Raw genomic sequence first — 21874 nt, 5'->3', positions numbered from 1 at the left:
ATGTACATCCGCTGGGGATCGGACCCAGGGTTTTTAAAGTGGAAGCATAAGAAATAGTCGTCTGACCGTTTTTGTTGATGTAAGTCTTCAGAAATAAGTTTTCAGACTACAGTGTGCTAAGAAAAAAATTCTGATGAATAAAGTTCAGTGAAAGTACATGAGTCAGGCATTGGTATTAACATGAATTTATGTATTATAATCTATCTCACTCCTCTCACAGTGGTGCCTTATAAATTCATTCAGGTGAACATGTGAGGTTCTGTATTGCTATGAGTCCTTCAGTCCAATGAGTTATATTTTATTTCTCTAGTGGAAAATTCTAATGATTAAACTCAAGCAAATACCAAAAACAAACACCTTGGGATGCTGAGCCACCAATACTTTTGACATCAAAATAATACATAATCTTTGCTTTTTTTCCTGTATCTGTCACTGCCTTACCTGCATTCTGCCAGCTAGCCCATGTCCTTGGGATTTATTCTAATATTCCAAAATCCTGACATCCTAACTTCAAACAGCTAACTCTTTAAATTATTATCCTGCCACAAAATGTTTTCACCTTGCTCTCCCAGAATATTCTTCACCCTTAAAATTACACTGGCTCAAGCCTCAGAGATAACTGTATTCCCTACCCAAGCATGGGGACATTTTGGAATGAGCTTTCTACCATTTTCAGACCTGATTCAAAACCCATTGAAATCAATAGAAAGATGCCCACTGACTTCAATGAGATTTGGATTAGGTCCTTATTAATGAAATTTCCAGTTTTCCAGGTAGGTCCTGAAATATTGGACCTTAATACTATGATATTACTCTATATAGACAAACACATATAAATAATTTTAGAGGTTTTAAATAGCATTAGCTGTATTTTTCCCCTCCTTCCAAGGCCTGGATTTAGGATTACTAAAGGCACCTGGGTCCGATATAAAAAGTAGTATTAATTTTTAAATACTCCTGAGCATTTCTAACATATTTTGAAGAAAAAAAATCTAGCATATGTAGGACAGATGATGACAGGGTATAATAAACATGTTGTATGAGCTTTTATTTGGGATGACTGCACTATTGTCAAACCCAAGCATTCAAATTTGTATTTCAGGACACCCCACCCCCCCAAAAGCATATGATTGGATCAAAATGAGATTTCTTAAAATTAATATTTTTTCTTTTGCCTCCTGGTTTTAGAGAGTTTAGTGCAGATTTAGTTCATGTTTTCAAGTTTTTCTCCATAATCATGAAGGCTAGAAATTTTTTCTTTTGTAAGTGAGAGCTGAGAGTCTCACATAAAGAGTTGACTCTCGGAGCTGGGAGCTTTAAGAAAAATAAATATCATGAGACTTGTGATAAAAAATGACAAAAGTTGGCAATACTCTGACTTACATAACTCACGCTCTGCCGTCACAAGATGTGAACACTGTGGCTATGCCAAACACTTGTTGATAAACCTCATAGCTCTTCATCGTGAGTTTAGATATATGTATTGATAAAATAGGAAAGGAAGGAAGATGCATAAAACCCTGAAATGAACATTCTCTGCTTGATCTGATTTTTTTAAATTGTCTGAGAATGTTTGTAAGAAGATACAGTTGGTCTATATTTTGTCTTGCTTTATTTTATAGGTCACACTTTATATTAAGTTGCTATTTATAACTTGTGTTTAAAGGATCAATACATTTTCAAGAGGTGTTTTAATAAATGGTTAATTCTTTATTGCTTTTAAGATGTCTTAAGAGTCTCTCCATGCTCTGATTTTTGAGCTTCGAATCTCTCCTGTTGTGCTATTGATAACAAATCAAATGTTAAGATGTTTTATAGTGTTGAAATGATGCACTAAAACAAGTTATGAATATATATATGTGTTTCTGGGTGTGTATAAGCATATATATAAATAAGTGTAAGTGTGTGTGTGTATTTAAGGTCCACAGACATTCCACTAAAAAGAAAATAGTTTAAATAGGAGGTCATCTTCACTTTATAGCAATGACTATAAGAAAAACGTAGGCCTTGGCTACACCGGCAATTCACAGCGCTGCACTTGCTTCGCTCAGGGGTGTGAAAAAACACCCCCCCTGAGTGCAGCGAGTGCAGTGCTGTAAAGCACCAGTGTAATCAGCGCCTGCAGCGCTGCACGCTCCCTCGCAGCGCTGCAAGTTACTCCCCTCGGAGAGGTGGAGTACATACAGTACTGCGAGACAGCTCTCGCAGCGCTGCCGGCGCGACTACACTCGCGCTTCACAGCGCTGCCGTGGCAGCGCTGTGAATCTGCAAGTGTAGCCAAGGCCATACTGTATGGAGCTAATAAAGAAAATAATAACAAGAAAGACGTCACAGTTTCAATGCTTACATCAGTGAAATTATTTTGCTTTCTTTCTTAACAGAACTATCCTACACCTCTTCATGTTACATTTTCCTAGTAATGCTGCTGGCTTTTTTCTGCAGTGATTAATAAAAGCCATCCTTGAAGTACATGGAAGACCAAAACAACCAAATGAGGCTGTTACTGCCCGGGAAATCATTTTTCAATGGACAAAAGGTCAGGGTGTTTTTTTGTCTGTAGATACTCCTGTTGGGAATTTTTATCATCTGTAAAGCGCTGCATCTGCGACCTTTGTGAGTATTTTATCAATAACAAAGAACTGAATAATTCCACCATTTTTATAAGCCACTCATCTATATTTAAACAGTATTGAAAAGAGAATCTACTGAGAGCATTGGAGTCAAGTTGCAGATTTTAAGCGTTGTCTCTTATGGCCATATCACAACTTTAGTTGCTTTATTTTGTTTAACACTCAAAATGCAGCATGTGTATTATCTCCATAGTTTAACACATCACCAGTTTATTCAGTTAAACTTGGATTTACAGTTAGAGTGACCAGATGTCTTGATTTTATAGGGATAGTCCCGATATTTGGGGCTTTTTCTTATATAGCGCCTATTACCCCCACCCCCTGTCCCGATTTTTCACACTTGCTGTCTGGTCACCCTATTTACAGTTGCTATATTGCCAACATGTTTATGTCCACAGTAGTCGAGGTAACGATAGTATTCATGCTGCCTGTCTCAAGATACCCTGTATTGGATGATACAGGAACAGGGAGGAAGGGTGATCTTGGGGTAAAGCAGGGAACTGGATTCAAGTTGTGTGTATTTCTGCCTTTGATTCACTGTGACTTTGGGCATGTCCCTCACTCTCCAAGCCAGTACACCCATCTGCAAAATTAATGTAATAGTACTCTCCTACCTCATGAGATTGTAATGGGGCTTAATGAAAAGTACTTCGTGTGAAGACACAAGTGCAAAATACACCTCTACCTCGATATAATGCTGTCCTCGGGAGCCAAAAAATCTTACTGCGTTATAGGTGAAACCGCGTTATATCGAATTTGCTTTGATCCGCTGGAGCATGCAGCCCCGCCCCCCGGAGCACTGCTTTACCGCGTTATATCCGAATTCGTGTTATATCGGGTCACGTTATATCGGGGTAGAGGTGTATTACTCTTACTCCTCTGGGGATGTATGGAGGATTCTTTTCACTTAAGTTTGTTTTTTATTCAGTGAAGTTTATTTTTGCTGATAAGTTTAATGTTGCTCTCACTTGTAATGTACATAATCCATGTGCAGCCAAATTCTGTCTTTATCTGATCATTTGGGGCCCTATTTATTCTTTCCTGTGTAAAAACTTTACATCAGAGTATGGAATAATCTGTAAGATTCACCTTCTCTGAGTTTTACCAATTTTTTTTAGGATTGGGGGTGAGTTTGTTCCCTTCCAGGATATGAGGATATGCCTCTGTCAAATTGTCTGGAGGAACTCACGATGTGGGTGCCAACCTCAGGGCAGACTGCCACAAACCAGGGCACAACCCCCAAATTTGATGTGTGTTCTGTAATAAGATTTCGCCAACCAAGTACCAAGCGTGAACTCCTCAAACACTGTAACAGCCTTGATATGGAGTCAAAGACAGTCTCCTGGGGCACTCCAGTCTATCTTGCCACCCAGGTAAGCTTGTCTTTGTGATAGATGGTCCCTTACACCAAAAATCACATCAATATTCAGGTTACTCCCTTATCCGCTGGTCATCTGTGCCCTGGTCAACTTCAGGTCTCAAACCAAAGACAACACTTGTAACCAATCCTATAATAAACTATCAAAAGATTTATTGTCTAGGCAAAAGAAACAAGAGAGATATTTACAAGGTTAAAGCAGGTAAACCTAGACACACAAATGAGAGGGTCTTAAGTTCCAAAAGAATATAGTAATTGCTATAATATGCAAGCTTTCTATGCCCTTAAGGGCTAACCCAAGCAAAACTTCTGGGGACCCCTTGCTTATGCTTAGAAATAGTCATCCCTCAGAGTTCAAACAGCATAGAGACACAATTTCTCTTTAACAGGGATTTTTATACCCTTTCCCCAGTGTTCAAACTGATGAGATGAGTGGTTGTGCATGTCTCCTCTTCATGGGTGTCCAGGGGAAAAATCAACAAAGTCTTTTGTCCAAATGGCTTGTCTGATGTCTGTAGACCTTCTTTTGTTGGGGAAGAGATAACACCTCTTGTGGTAAACTAGTATTTCACACTTAGTAATGTTTCTCCCCTGACTATGGGGGCTTTATAGTCTTAGCAAACATTTTTATAGTTACAGAGAAAACATTTAAACATTATCTTATAACATGGGATACAGATATTATAAACAGGATTAATACATGCAGTATCTTACAAGCATTCCATAACGTCTAAACACTAAACACATTCTTATAACACTAATATCTATTTTAACCATACTAAAACATAGGCAAGCCAGACTGGTTTCCAACTATGTATTTGTCAGTGTTTAATGAGGCCCAGTGGCCTTGCCATGAGCTGGCACCTTGTCTTCCAGCATCATAGCCTCCTCCAAAATCCATAGATCCCAGCAAACACAAAGGAGTACACTGCTTTTGCTTGGGATCAATCCTGCCCAATATTTTTATCTTAAATTTATATGGCAGTTTGTATTCTAAAGTGCTTTACAAACCTAACACAGCAATCACTTTATCTGCCACTGAAAGCATCCACTTTGGGATGAATTCAACATCATGAGGTCATACAACACCAGCTTAGGGCAGGAAGTGTAGAACTATAACATCCAATTGAAACTACAGGATCATTTTAGATAGGCAGAAGGTAATTAGAAGTGGGATTTGGCCAAGATGTGGGGTGTATACCCCTATACTTACTGCAAGTGGCCCGCATCTGCACATCACCCCATCACATTATCAGGGAAATTTAGCTACTAGTGACTCAGGAGGAAGAGTTCCACCTTCCTAATCAGAGTTTTTGGGTTTGCTTTGAATTTCCTATGTCTATATAAAATATCGAGCAATTTACCACCCCACAATTGGATTGACTTTGAGGGGTTTTGGTAACAAGTATATATCCAGTCCTTTCCGGGACAGAATGCACATAGCTGCAGTGCTAATTTATATCAGTAAAGGTTCATGTAGGGAGGGGTCCCTCAGCTTTGGGCTGATGAAAAGGAATGCTAAGAGTGCAAGTGAAAAGCTAATAGGGCATAAATACCACATCCTCAATGTACCCTTTCCCAACAACGAATTGCCTGGGTTTTCCTTGGGGAATTCTGAAGCCTTAGACAGGACGCAGGCTCTGACAAAATACAATGAAGCGATCATGTAGTAGTATCTATAAAAGGGAGAAAAGTGTGATGGGAAAGAGGGCTTAATACCTCAGGAATCTGTGAGGAATTCTCTGCCAGCTGAAATCCAAGATGATATCCTGACAAGGGCATCCAATTTCTAGTTTTTGAGAAAAGAACTTGAACACTAATGAATGTGTTTTGAAAGTCAAAATGTGTGTTTGTACGGAGGGAGGCGTACACTGGAAGAATAATTAAAAGACTATTTGCATTATTAATAATCTGATTAAACAAAAATGAAAACTCAACTAGTTTCTAATTTTAAGATTAATTACACTGAGTTACTTAATTAGCTGGCATTGAATAAACCTGCACGAATGACTAGCTTTTTTGAAACTTTTATCAGAAGCAAAGCTGGAGTCTCATTAATGGAGTAGGTAGCTACATCCTTTCTAATTCAGACATATGAGTGGTGATGTTCAGAAATTGCACGGGAATTATCACAAGCCCATGAGAAACCTATTGTACTTAGTACTTCCACCACTTTGTCCCATATGTGCTGGGTAAATGGTAAATCTTGTAAGTATGATAGCATGTATTAATGAAGCAACTGTGTGGAGATATCCCTAGTACAAACGTCCATGGATGCAATTTTGATGCCTCCTGGCTCAGATGAAAACTATGTTTCATCCCACTGCATCTTTTATTAGCTTAATTTCTTCAGATTAATTTTTTTCTAATTGTGCAGTGAATTGGGTGATGCTGCTCTACATTTTTCAACTCTAGGTGCCCGAAAAGTTAGTAAGTCTATAGGTTAAGACTGAACTGAAAAATGGCTTGACTTTCACCTGAGGGACAGTTAGACACAGAAGCTATCATGCGGAAAAATGAAAGGAGCCAAGGGGGAGCCAAAAAGATCCTTCCCCAGAATATAGTGAGGAGCCCGTTCTAGTGTGTTTCATGTGGGAAATTGGGCCTCATATTGACTGTGTCTGTTGGGAACATTAGTGTCCAGAAGAGTACTAGGGAGGCAGGTTAGCCTGAGATCTATGCTGTTCTTCGTGGAGTTCCTAAGAAAGCCAAACCCAGGAAAGGGTTGAGTTTGGACACTAACCCAGGCCCTGTCTACTATGTTGAGAACAGGATAAGGACTTAGCCCATTCATTAACTACTAAATACATTTTCGGTATGTCATCTAAGGTAGTGATTATGGCCATTATGGTGTATGCGTCGTTTCTTCAGCTCAAATATTCTGAAACATTTATGTGAGCATTGAGACATAAGTGACTGAACAAATCACTAGGCAGTGTATCTAAATGTGATTTAAGAAACTGGGTAGTTGATTCCTTCTCCTTAATTGAGCTTTTAAGTTTGAAGAAATATTCAAGTGAACACATGAGGGTGACTTTCATAGTTTAGCTAGAAGAAACAGCTTGCTCCCTGGGCATATGGAAAACTCAGGTTGGTTGAACAAGTTGGGGGTTGCTTATTTTGAGCTAGAACTAGAGGAAGCCTTCAAGTTGAATGATTTTTATGAAAAAGGTTAAACATCCTATTTTTCACTCCATGACAAACATAACACGACTGGTCCAATACGTTAGATTTTTTTTTTAAATTTCAATTTAAAAGAATGACTATATTTAATTTTAGATAAATGAGTCATATATTTAATCTGGGGAGTTCTAGTGATTACATTACCAGAAAACTAAGCATATTCCATATTTTTTAAAAAGAATCAATACCTCGATGGAATAACAAGTACTTCTCATAGTTCTGTTCAAATGGCATTTCTTCACTCCCCCTCTTTTATATGTGTGTCATATTATATTTTATATTGCTATTTGTGTCCTTTTCCTGTTTCTAAGGAGAAGAACATTATGAGTGCAGCAGACAAAACATTAATCAATATAAATTTGCTGCCACCCACTAAGCACTTGTAGTGAATTATAATGTTTTACATGCAATATTAAGTTAGGGGTACCAAAATTATATTAAAGTGGCTCATTGCTAATGTTTAAATCTAACAACCAGGGTTTAAGGCTGAAGTGATGACCAGCTACAAATATCACAATCTATATTTTCAGTTGGTAAATCCCTAGCATAAGGCTTTTAAGGAAAATATTGAAAACAAAATTCAATAAAAAGGTAATTCTCAAGGAAATGATGATTGCCTAGAGGAGTACAGTTGCTTTCCTCTGCCATCTTTCTGACTTAGAAGGAAAAATTATGTCCTCTAAAGTAAAAATTATCTCAAAAATTGTAAAGGTTGTTGATCTGGTGATGAACTAACCAGTTTTTTAAAAAAATAAGAAGACTCTGCCTCCCCATGAACCTTCACCCAAAACTCAGTCTGAACCTAAACCAACCCTGTTGTGAATTGACAAGTGCTGGTTAACATTTTCCCCATAATTTTTTAAGGATCTCTTTACTCCCAGGTTCTAGTCAGGTCCAGAAAATGAGCCAAAAAAACCATAAGACAAGCTATTCTTGTAATATTTCCAGGCTGTCTTGAACAGTCATAGAAACCTTGCAAGATTTCTGCTTTTTAATTTTTAATTTAAGTGGTCTGAATCAACATTAAGAAACTGCATTTTTTGGGGGTGTAACTGTTGTGTCTATTGCTCTTTACCCAACAATAATAATGTAAGAAACCGTACAGGTTGGGTCCCATAACCATGTTTACTAAATATACACAAACTTAGCTACATCTGTTCTGCTACTCTGATTAGTTTCGGGCAGCTTCTAAATCATATAACATGGTGAGTTCCATTAGAAAGCTCACACGCTGTTTATAGGGATACTCCTGTATTCCTATACATTACAGTAACCAGACTGAGCTTTCAAACCTTCTAGATGTTTGCTTATAACTACCACTGGGAAAACGCTGCAAGTTCATTCTGAAATTCTACATGGATTTCTTCAGCCAGCCTTGTTCCCCTTTTGTGTTCACTTTCCACCAACAGTCATGTGACAGTTTTATTGACACTAATATTCCCAGAAAAGTAATTTCAAAGTCACATGAGTGAGCATTTGTGGAAACATATGTGAGAACGTTTTTTCCTGCTAGGTGGGTGGGTGGGTAGGTGCGTGCGTTCGCGCATGCACACACAGAATGATCGTCTTGAATCCTGCTCACCCTACATGTGGCTGGTGTATGTGACCCTCATCCTTATTCCTGAATTCTCTTATTGTTTGTTCTTATATTTGTGCCTTGTCTTAAATTAGATTGTAAGCTGTTTGTGAAGGGAACTATTGACTACTCTGTAGCACCTAGAACAATGGGGCACTGATTCTGATGGGGCTGGTGGGCGTAACTGTAATATAAATAATAAAATTATACTGGGAGTGATTGTGCAGTCATCCAGTTAGGGAACATAAACATTACTGTGACCTACAAAAGATATTAGAAGTAGCTCAGATCAAATAGTTAACACCTGTGATCTCTTCATAAAGTTTCAAAAATCAGAAACAAAATTCATCAAATTTCAAACAAGTTCAAGGAGCTACTATGGAAGCATGCTGATGAAGGGGAGGCCCTATAGAGAAAGGAGCACTGCATAATATTCAGTTGACAGCAGAGTGCAAACAAGGAAGAAAATGAGGAATTTTAGACAATATGTCAGAAACTGAAAAGGCAAAGAGTGACTCCCAATCTGATTTAATGCTTTATTTGACACAAGTGATTTTTTTGTTCTCACTTGTCAAAGTTGCAAAATACATTGATGTGGACAGAGCAGCAAAATGAGGACAGACACATGTATGGAATTAAGCAGCAGGCTGCAACTTTTATTAAACTTTAATACAAGAGAGGAGCACTACCTGTCCATCACTCATACTCTCCGATACCAGGCGTTTAATTGGTTCCATTGCGGGGGATACAGGGCTCCTTGTCATGTAACATATAACACGGGGTAGGTTCTCTTCAGACTACCCCCCAGGACTCGTCTCTCTCTGAATCCTAGCATCTTCCCTCCAATGAGAGGGACAAGAGGGTGCAGCAGAGTGGGGACCTTGGCCAGTGAGAGCCACCAGGTCTGACCTCGGCCCATGAAGACCACAAGCTCTCACGTTATTACACGAACCCAAGAACCAAAACCTCTGGGAACCATGCATTTTATTCTTTTAGCCGCACTAGAAACCGGCCGCAAGCTGTGACGAGTAAACAACACCGCCCCAGTACCACAGTTAGGTACCATGCACGTTCCTACTTAACCACTGTGGCTTGCAGGTGCTGCGAGGAAGACAAAAAACTCCTCAGTCCTCCACCAGTTGGCCCATGAGGGGGGGAAGTCCTTCCTGAACCCCAAAACAGGTGATCATCTAGGCCCACAGCATCTGCCAGGCCAGGTTCCCATTCCTAGTTCAGGTGGGCTGCTGTAATGGAGCCAAAAGAGGCTCCACATGACCCCGGCCCTGGGCTAAATCCTGGGAGCTGGGGAATGCTGGCCAACCAGCACCCTTCTCCCCAGCTGGCCAATGGATGCCAGATACTCCCAGTTGAGAACCTACCTATTGTTTTTTGGCAAGTGTCTCTCCCTTGCTGCTGGGACTGTCCCCTTTTCACCACCAGCCCCATCAATTTCCCCAACCCATTGATGCAGGTTATTGTGGGAACTGTCTTATCTTAAGTCTTATCTTTCAAAATTAATCATAGCTAATAAGTAAATGTTGGCAAATACAGTACTGGAACAGTTAACAGGAGTACTAATCACTATTGCTGGTCAAACAGCTGGACAGCAAACAAAAATAGGACAAATTTAAACTCAGTTTTAGTTTTCAAACCATTCTAGATTTCAGGGAATATATTTGTTATCTCCACCAAAACATTTGGACAAATAATTGTCAGACTGTCTGTGGTTCAAAAAAATGTTTGCAAACTGTTCACTACAGCTATTCACTATTCCAGAGGTTCCCCTTTCTTCCCCCATTATTTGACCATATCTACTATTCGTGGTAAATATCTATGAATATACAACAATTTGGAACAAGGTCATTCCACAGATGAAAATGGTACAAACATTGTTATTTTGCTAGACTACATGCTGCTTTGTTGTGAATAATTGATAGCAAGAGAGCCATATTCTGTTCCCAGTCACCCCAGTGTAAAACTCCACCATAATGGTGTCATATCCATTAACTTCATTGACTCACTAGGGATTTAGACTAGTGTAAGTCAACATAGAATGTAATTTCTGTGTTGTGTTTATACGATGCTTTAATTGATGTACTTATGGAGTGCTCTGTAATATTATAGAGAAGGATGATGCTATGTAAGTAAGGCAAGGCAAACAATTTTGAATCAGATACAAATGGCCATAATCTTTGTCCATATTTTTAAAATCAAACTCAAACTGAATTTTGTTGGGGTTCTGAAATGTTCAGATAAATGTCTTTTCACTCTTCTGACTTCTCAGCAGCACTAAAAGCCATTAAAATTAATCCACTGACTTCAGGCCCTTGAACAAGAAGGACAAAGTATGTAAAATATTCTGAAGAAGAACAGCAGGCTATAGTCCCAGGTGAGACTGGAAACAAAAGTGATGGCAATAATAATGCTGAGTACTGTACATTTTCAAAGTGTTGCTTATTTCTATGAGATATGCAACTCAGTCTCACAAGACCCAAGAGGTCTGCGTAGTTTGGATAAGATCTGGATAGTGATCTGAACTTTTGGATTCTTATCTGCACCAAACAGTATCAAACCTTTCGAGTTCATGCACATATTGTGGTGGTGTTCACTTGAAAACCAATACAAAATCCCAGTTATAATGAAATTCTTCAATTCTTGATAGAAACTTACATATGATAAATTTTAATAGGGTAGGGCTGCAAAGTATCAAAATATCAAGATGTATTTTCTAAATATTTAACAAGATTCTCTTGCTCAATTATTTATATAACATCCAGAGTTCCCTCAAAATATTTTTAGTTTGACATGGATTTTATACAGAGTACAATGTGAACTAAATATTACAAATATGTTTGTATTCTGACATTGGTGAACGTAACAAAAATTACAACCAGACTTCAGAATTAAAACTCAAGGGGTGTTTTTGTTTTCATCTGCTGAAATAGACAAAGATACTGGAATCTACAAAGAGAAACCCGAAATGTTTTATTAATTATATGGCTTAGCTTTACAAGTTATGTTCTACTTTATTTTTAATTTCATCAAACATTATTGTCTTTTGATGCTGTTTTGTCAGCTGCAGACGTAATTAAGACACAAAATATAATCTGGTTCCATTGATTTGTAGTGGGAATAGAATCTTTGGTCACAGATTTTATTCCCAGTATGTTTTATGTAACAGAGCCTACAGTAAACGATTCATAAATATGTAATCAACGGGAGCCAAGTCAATCTCTCCCACACAAAGACGTGGAACGAGAACAGTTAAGTAAACTATCTAGATAATGAAATGGGCATATTTTGGATTCAAATTTCATTGACGCAGGAGTTGTTTGGGACTACTTGAAGGTGATGGACAGCAAGGCCTCAATCTCTCATAGATACCAGTAATAATTGAGGAATATCAGATCTGATGGAAGCCCCTCATCTTGATTCTCTGAGGCCCCTGTTTCTGTTCTGGCTCAGTGTATTGGCCCATATTGCTTCTTTTCCACTCCTGCACTCTGTGACTGCCTCAAGTGGGGCCATCCTCACTATGAACCTCCTGGGAGGAATCTAAGAGGAGGAAATCAATGAGGTTCTCCTGATGGAGCTGTCTCCCCAATCATTCCGTTACGAGAGTGCGTTTGACTCAGTGAGCCCATGGAACAGATTGTGGGGCCTGCTCCCAGATCTGGGGGGGATTCACATGGATGATTGTGGGGAGTCTGAAGGAGACTAGAGACCTCGAGATGGCCCTTTTCCTCCACACTGGCTCTGGGTCTCCAGCCCTCCCTCCCCGTCTCCACATCGATCTCAAGATGGAAGGAGAGTCCTCTGTCGGGCATGGGGACACTTTTGCAAAGGCACCTAACCTTTCCTGTGTGTGAATCTTGGGAGCAAAGTCAGGCCCATAGTTTGGAAGTTTATGCTGTACAGTGCAGCATTCAATTTATGTCCAATAACCAAGTTCAATGGGGAGCACATGGAGTGGCTGGCCCTTGCTCAAAACCCCCTTTTCCCCCCATGTGACCATTCCAAACACATATTTCCCTTACAGCGGGCTTTGAGAAACTTCCATAGGCTCAGTGGGAGGGTGAAGATGCTGTGTGTTTGTTCCACCTTCTGTGTACAGCATCCACATTTGTCCAGTGTTTGCACTCTTTTACTCTTCTCCAGTTCAACAGAGGAGGGGAGCATTTAGGACCATTTGATTAATGACTCAGGGTCTATACTTTTTTGTGCTGGTGCCACCTTGCATGTTAGACAACAAACAGGAGGTTTATTGCCAAAAGGATTCTACAGGTATGTGTTTTCTGCAAACCTCCACTAATCACTAACAGTTCATAGGGGTTGTTATTTTTACTTTTCCCTTGGGTAATAAAATCCACCTAAAATCTGTTGCGAACATGGTGAGCTTTGCATTAATTACATAAATAAACAGGGATTCATTGGCCTTCCTTATTTATTCAATTATATACCATAAGGAATAGGGTTATCATGTGGTAATGAGACCCTGTGGTGCTACATTATTCATCATATAGAGGAGTTCCTTGAATTTGAATAAAAAATAAGAAAATAAAATCATGCTGCCCTAAAACACACCTTGGAGATGTCTGGCTTTTTTGTTTTTTGTTTTGTTTATGGTAAATCATTTACAGAGATAAGATAGCAAACTTCTATTCCCCTAACTTTTGAGCACTGCAAGAACACTGAGGTGTCTAGCCTTTGTCTGATTTAGTTATTTTAAATTTGCAGATATCATTTGATCCAGACCCATGATGCAGAGTAGCCTACTGCACCAAGGAGGTCAGAATAAAAATAAAAAAAAACACCTCTTTTCTTTCCAGCATGCTAATCTTTGCTTACAATTCCAACAGCGCGCCTTTGCCCTCAAGGCAAGCCATACTATTGTACGTGCAAAAGTTGAATTCCCCTCATGTTTTTTCACTTTATTTTATTTTTGTGGTGCATAACCTGTAGAAGGCCAGGATGCCTCCAGTCAGCTACTTTGATCTCTACAAACTGTCACTGGTATTGGAATGTTTTGGCTGTGAGTTCCAGACTTTAAAACACAATACGGCCATTTACAATGCTCCTTTAGTCTCTGCTAGTTACAGTTTGCAATCTGAGCTATAAAATCAGCCTTAGTTAATGGGAAATAGTAATAGTAGTAATCCAAGATTAAAAAAAAATCACATTCCATTTTAATTTGTTCATCTCTGTAAGAAAACTCTTATACCTGATAGTTTATTATTTATAAATTGCTGCTGGTCACATCTACATATAATATTATTTTTGTTTGTTTATCAGAAGGTGCCTATCTGCTTCATTAGGCACCTTTGTTATAATAAAAACTCAAAAGATCAATCTGGAAAAAGAAAATGCTCACCTACTGCACATAAAATCTTTCCTCTCACCTCATTTGGACCCCAACTGATGCTCGTGGAAAGCCTGAGAAGTCATGTAACCTTTGCAGCACATCTTGAAGGTCAACAGATCTGTGCTCTGTCATACCAAGATGAGGTGAGAGGTTGAGAGATGAGGGGCCTTTACAGAAAACAGCTGGCCGCCACCCTCCCCCATTTTAAACCAGGAAGTGTAAACTTGAACGCCTCAGCTACCACTAATGCCATGGAATTGCACAAGGAGAAAGGCTGCCTGAAAATAACTCAATTATTTAGGGTTGTGTGGAACAGAACCAACATCTCCTTGTGAGAAATACCACTTCATAGTTTCAAGTATCTGAGGGGTAGCCGTGTTAGTCTGGATCTGTAAAAAATGACAAAGAGTCCTGTGGCACCTTATAGACTAACAGACATTTTGGAGCATAAGCTTTCGTGGGTGAATACTCACTTCGTCAGATGCATGTACATGTCTGATGAAGTGAATATTCACCCATGAAAGCTTATGCTCCAAAACGTCTGTTAGTCTATAAGGTGCCACAGGACTCTTTGTCACTTCATAGTTTGGCATGTGAAGTTCTGAATGGTCCTAAGATAAAACCTCATGCGTTGGGTTTTGCAGCACTCCAGTCTTGAGGTGGCAAAGGCATGGTTATACTTATTAACCCTCAAGATGGAGGTAACTAACACTCAAGTCATCTGTATTTTTGCTTCCCCCCCCCCCCCCCCGCCACACACACACTCTGTTCCAGCCCTTAGGAGAAGAGTTTAATGGCAATGTTTACAACCCTTGTCAAATCTCATATTTTTGAAACAATAGGAGAATAATCAGGGGAATATGTCTGGCATGGGGGCAGTTTTGCTTTCTGGCAAGAAAGAAAATCCAGGATGTTTAAAAATATAAACCAATTTCTACCTGTGATTTTTCACTTTATGACAGTAAGGCAGCTTGAAAAGCCCATCAAATGCCTGATGTGAGCGCTAATGAGTTTTAACCTGCTTTTTTTTGCACAAAAAGCTTTGCAGACTTCCTGTGCTCATTGAAAAATGTGGTATTTACCAATGCACAGATTGCTTCAGAAACCACTCCATGAAATCCCAGTGGACCCACACATTGCTAATGTTCATGTGCTAGTGTTTGAGTCTTCTTATAACTGCAGATTTTATAAACTTCGCTTCATTTTTTGCTTCCTAGTACATTGAGGAGGTGAGTTAATCTGTAACTGTATCAACAGTAGACTATCACTTAAGATGCTGTTTTTCCATGTTAGTTGCTCACAGTTTTACAGGATCCTCATTTTGAATTCAGATGAGGAGAAATTGTTTTATTTCCCTTGATCAGGCATTCCAGTACTAGGGGCAGAGCTCAACACAATGTCATATGTTTAACATTCTGACCGACGGATATACTACTTATAGACAGGTTTAGGTACACACAGTAATCAACCTTCAGACACTGCCTGGGGCAGTGCAACAGAAATACTATTCAGGGAGTCATTCTTTCAGCGTTCAAAATCTTATCATTCAACATCAAACTCATAATCTGAGTGGGAAGTTTCTCTTTAGAAGCCTGGATTTGGAAGTTATACGTTTAGTTGAAATAGTAAATGATTTTAATAGCTGCCTATGCAATAAGTATATGCTTTTTGATTTAGAAAGTATTAGGAAACAGGACCTAATATGTAAATTATGTAGTATTTGGCAATAGGGCTCATTACTGTATGTTAAACATACAGTAGAAATATATATAGTAGAGACATCTCCACATTTGGATGGCATGAAAAGGCAAGCCTTCTAATCCGCCCCCAGGAGCCTGGTTGGCTAAAAAGATGGCAGGAAATCCCGCCCATTCTTCATGCTGCCAACTTCCCTCCAATTGGGAGGAGGGGAATGCTGTCTGAGATGGGCTGCTGCAAGGAGGCTGCAGAGCCAGAGTCTGAGCTAGGGGATGGGTGAAGGGAACAGCCAGCCTGTGTGGCCACCATGAGCCTGTATTTTTACTGCAAATGGCCATCAGCCACAGCCCAAAGGGAAGGAAGTGCCCTGATTGGTGACCTAGGGACTGAGCTGGAGGGCATGTAGACGGTTTGCTGATACAGGTGACGTGCTGATTGTTTACAGATAAAGGCGTTGGTGTCAATCTTGGTGAATTCCTTCTTCCCCAAAGGTTGTTAGGATGGTTGTCTCTCCCAAGGCCTGGGGTGGGAGTTTGGAGCCCCTACTACAATATGTATTTGCCTATGTGTATGTTACATATCCCCCACCAGCATTCTCCTAACCTATAGACAAGGTGGCATGGGTGTATTTCCTTTCAACTCAACTACTAAAACCTGGGGAAATCACTAGTTAAGGTGACCATCACACCCAGACTAACCACAATTCATACTTCTTACCCCTCAAACATCATCTACAGTGCACAAAGGCAGTCCCTCACAGTGGCTTTGACAAGAACAGTATCTAAGACTGTCCAGGTGTTTAAAGGTAGAAATTAGGTCTTTTCTTGTGGAAGTGTTTGTTTTGGTACATAGTAATCGTGCTGAGGTTGTGTAGAGTCTGATCTGCAATGTGGATTGGAGGGATTCAGAGCTGAGTGCCGGAAAACTGAGGAAGTAGAGGGAATGAATCAAGGGGTGAAGCTCAGAGCTTTTTGTGTGGGGAGGATCAGGGCTCTGCTGGAGGGACATGACATGAAGGCGTGTAGAGCAGTTTAGGGAGCCTTGCTCTATAGCTCCGTGTCATCTTGTCTTTTCATTCTTCTGCACCCATCTCTTCATGCTACTCATTAGAGACCTTTCACTCCAAGTTTCTTTATCTCCACGCTCCTATAGACATAATATGTTTTCCTAGTGTAACCCACATTCATCCAGTGTGGATTTATGGCTCCCCTAGTGACTGGAGGTCTATGGGTTTGCTCTTGGACTCAGGCTAATGGAGAGCTTAGAGGCTCATGGTTTTAAATTGTGAGGTCCTGAATTCAGTTCCCACATATGATCTATACAGTGTCTCATTTACACGAATGGAACTTCTGATGTTGAGAACTATAGGAGGCTCACTTGAGGGAGAAGCTGCATCCATATGGGACTGCAAGCCCTGCTCCTGAGGCATCTTGAGCAGCAACCCTTGCCTTCTCCATGCCCATATTACTGTTAGGGTTGGAATATAGTAGGAGGGGACAGAGAGAATAGGGGCATATCTTGCAGGCCAAGTTGCCTGAGATGCAGAGCTAGCAGCTTCCTAAAGGAGACAGTTTTTTTCCCCCTCCCTGTGGCAAACTTCCTGTATTCTGCAGGTCAGACTGGGCATCCTCCTGACGCACCTGATTGGGTTCACTGGAGACTGGTGGTACATGGGAGGTTAGAGGTAACTGAGAGTGAATGGATTCCTAGTTGAGCAGTGTGGAAGCTGACTGCCTGGGCAGCCAAAGCATCTCAGTGACTGTCAGCCATGGAGCTGTGGCAGGAGAGTGAGCAGAACTGGGGACCAGGTTTGTGCCATGTACTTCCGGTTTCTGACTCTGCCTGTTTTGCTCTCTGGTCAGGAACTGGCTGGGGATCTCAGGGCAGTCGGAGAGGCAGGCTAGGCAGCAGTAAATAGAAATGTGCAATGGATACTGACGTTCACCAACTTCTCTTAGGACAAATAAAAAGATTAAAAAGGAGAAATGTATTTAATTAGAACAGTTCTGAAGTGTCTTGTGTCTGACAGGTAGTGCCATGTCTGTGTGTGTGGAGTGTGTGGCAAAGTTTAGCTGCAAGGAGGAAAGCCAAAGGGAGAATGGCCAAATTTCAGGAGTGACTGATTGTTAATTGTTTTCCCTTGAAAAGTTAGTTACTGTTTTATCCCAAAAGTCTCCTAGAAAATTTAGTTGTCCCCTGGACAGTAATTGTGGTAAATCTGGAGGCTAAATTCAATCAATGAACTGTGCAGTAGAGGGATTTTAATCCTGCTTCAAGCAGAGACGTGGCCTTAACTATGGAGCTGCCAACACTTCTAGTGTGTGTTTGTGTGTATGCATACACACACACTCACAAACACCAGCTGACTAAAAATATCATTGTCTTCATATTATCGTCACCATGGTATTTGAGCTCCTTCCAGAGTTAAGATTAAACAGTGGTTAACATAGTACATAGACAAATGTTCATTGTGGCATATATGTTTTTAGCATGTTAAAGAACAGTGATGTCACATGATATGCTGAAACAAGGAGGATGACATTGTCTAGCATGGATTCTCTTACAGTATACCGCTGATTGCTAGTATTATCCAAGTGTGTTCTATTAAATATCCAAACCATTAAAGTGGCACAGTTACAGTTTTAAAAATGCAAGAACTGCTAACTTCACTCTTCCACAGGAAAATTAACTCTGCCATATAGCGCACATGTTGTCATTTCTATTCTTGTCTTGGAGGTTAAATATATAGCATGATGTATTAATTACATTTTATGCAGGGAAACATATACCATATAATATACAGTGTGTGTAATGTCACTGGGAGTGATGTCAGCATGGGATTGGAGAGTCCACATTGGGGTGGATCTCTACTCATTTTGCATCATTCAGGCAGAGCACACTGGCTACATCCTTCCAGCTAGGCATAATCAGATCTTACACCACCCTTGCAGAAGGCATGGAGTTATGGTAATAGAGCTTGGCCTATGTTCAGCTGGTGGATGGACCCTTGGTTGCTCAAACCAGGGCCAGAAGCCAGGCACAGCATTAGAAAGATGTAATGATGCCAGCTTTGCTAAGAGTGGCCCATTAACTTTGTATTTCAATACAGTCTGAGGTCCCTGAAATTATTTAATTGCTATTGAATTTGTTGAAGAATATTTAGGTGAACTTGAATTTCCTTTGGTTGAACATTGCCAGCCTTTGGACTTTTGTAGTGGGTATGTATTAGGCAGCTAGGGGGATAGCTAACCCTTGAGCTGCATCTGAATAGAACATCAATTTGTTCACTTAATTTACTAATTTGTAATAAAAATTCTTGGTGCCTGAGCCAACTCTAGGCTGAGTTTTATGAATCACATTAGTTCAATTGCCTTTTTCCCAGTTTATCTCTTGAGGGATATCTCCAATATCTGTAGATTGCCAGTACAGAAACAGACACTCTGCTGAGCTTTTTCTCCATGCTTGAATACTGTGAATATTGACTTCTGTAATTTCTTGTGCACAGCTTCCCTGATAAGGTTATTTCTAGACTACACAGTGTTCACAATGTGGCAGCTCATCTCTTGAGTTAAACAGATCACATCATCTGAATTCTTCTGTCTAAACCTTCTTATCTTGCCAGGATTGTTTATACAATTTTAACTGTAACTTTTAAGTTCCGACATAGTGCAGTGCCAACTTTTCTCTAGGAACGCCTCATTCCTTACAGATCTTTTTGCACTCTGGCCATCTGCATGTCTTCTATATTTTTAGTTTAACAGGAGCAGAGTGTAAGAGGCCTAAATACGCTTACAAACAATATCTGAATGTGAGAGAACCAGCTAGTAACCAAGGAGGCAGGTGGTGAACTGAGACCATTGCATGCAAAACCTACTGGGCACACTTTTACCTTATGGTCTCACGTCCACCTCCATTTGTCAACTTCATCTGCCTGTTGCATCTTGTCATAATTGTGAGCTCTCCTGGGCAGGGCTTTCACTGCTTCAGTAAGCTCGCTCAGCTGCACTGACTGGTACAGTGAGAAGGCAGAGCCAAGATGTAACAGAGTCCTTGGTGGAAACCTGACCATACCCAATTATCTACTCTGGGTGGTAACAGACTCCACTTCCCTACTATTTGCAAGGAGGGCTCCGCACTTTGTGGGCCTCCTTAAATCTCTCCAGCTGTGGGATCAAAATGAGAGTCACAAATCCCACACGTTCAGGGATACTCCCTCCCCATAGTCCCAGCAAAAGGCAGGGGGCAGTGGCAAGTCTACAGTGCTGCCAACAATCCAGCCCCAATGTAATGGATTTGGGGAAATTGCTCTGGCTAGGTCTCTGAGACAGGTTCAGTCTGTCTGGGAGCCCACTGTACTCTCCCCAGGATCAAGGTGAAGGTCTCTTCCCTAGGCATTTCCTCCACAGCTTCAGGAGTCACTCCTGCAGTCTGCTGTGTAGAATGCCCTCCAAGCTGACAGCAGTTTCTGCCTTTTAAAGGCCTCCTCCCTATTATGCATGATTGACAGGACTGGAGGAGTGGGGCTAGCCCCACCACCAAGGCCTCTCTGGCCCCTTCCTTATCCATGTGGGGCTTACACAGCCTGTTACACAAGGGTTCTTCCCTCCCATAGCCCTTGCCCACTCACTCCCCATTCACTTTTGCCGAACGAGGAGTAGACCAGCCACAACTGCTCTCCTCCTTCATCCATCTTGTGATCTGTAATGGAGACAGACATTTTAGGGAAATATGGAAGCACCAGCACACACCTATGAGCGTGTAGCCCAGGTCACACCTAAGGACATGAGCCTTTAGTGACACCTCTGCAACCACCTGGAACTGGAACTGCAAATGTTGATGTGCAGGAAGGAATGGAGTCTGCAGCTCACTCTTTCTTTTTTGCTGTGTTGGCTCTGCCATGTGCCATCAGGAGTAAAAAGCAGGAATAGCATATATTTGTCACGACACAGTCAATAGGTATGACACCGAACACACAGAGGGATATGGCACTTTCCACACTTCTCTCATGTTGGCTAGATCATGGTCCTGCCAGTGGCTCACTTCTGAAAAAACAATATTATGGACCAAATTCATTGTGGGCATCACTCCTTGGAAGCCAATGGAGTTTCACCCGGGTGAATTTGATGATGTATTCTCTGGCACTTTTTTCTGTGTTTTAATGCAGTCAAAGTCATTTTCAAGGTCGCTTGTTTAGTGTTCAATCCTGCAATATTTACTCCTGCAAGAGTCTCATGGAAGTAAAGAAACTAAGCATTGCATCATCACACCCTTAGCCCAGGCCATTGCTAAAGTAAATATTTATACTGAATTCATATTTTAAAATAGTTTAAAATGACACAAAGTGCAAACTCATATTTAATCCTATGTAATACAGTCTGTTCAACATCATTTCAGCTCTGATCTTGTATTGAGTTCAGCGGGATATAATAGCCAGCCTGTCCACTACACAATTCAGCATTGCCTAGTGGGTAAGGTACAGCACTGGAAGTTCCTGTGTGACATTAGTTTGCAGTGAGACTATGTATCAAAATCTCTAATCCCTCTCAGTACCTCAGTGTCTCCATCTCTGTAAATAGGAATAACATTTAGGGTATGTCTGTACTTAGAGCTGGGGCATAATTGCCAGCTTGAGGAGACATACCCATGCAAGCTCCAATCGAATTAGTGTGTTAAAAATTACACTCCTAGCTCAAAGTGTACCTTACAGTACCTCACGAGGAGTTTTGGAAGGCTTAATGTATTAATGATTGTAAAGTAATTTGGTACTCTGTGAAGGAAAGCTTTGTGGGAATACAAAGTATATTTTTAAAATGTAAGCAATATATCTGGACATTACAAATAACTAATGCCATATACGTAATGTTTAAAAAAGACAGATGTAGTATTAAAACTTTCTTCAGTCATGAAAAACAAAAGCTCTCTAATTTACCCTTTTTTTTTAATGTGTTTACTTATAGCAGTGATCTGCTTTCTTATTTAAATGTTAATTATTTATGCCCCTTATTTTTAGCTATTACAAAAACATTGTAATGTTGTTGTTCCTGTAC

This window comes from Emys orbicularis, chromosome 9 (assembly GCF_028017835.1).
Source record: "Emys orbicularis isolate rEmyOrb1 chromosome 9, rEmyOrb1.hap1, whole genome shotgun sequence".
Lineage (NCBI taxonomy): Eukaryota > Metazoa > Chordata > Testudines > Emydidae > Emys > Emys orbicularis.
Note: the sequence above shows the minus strand (reverse complement) of the source record.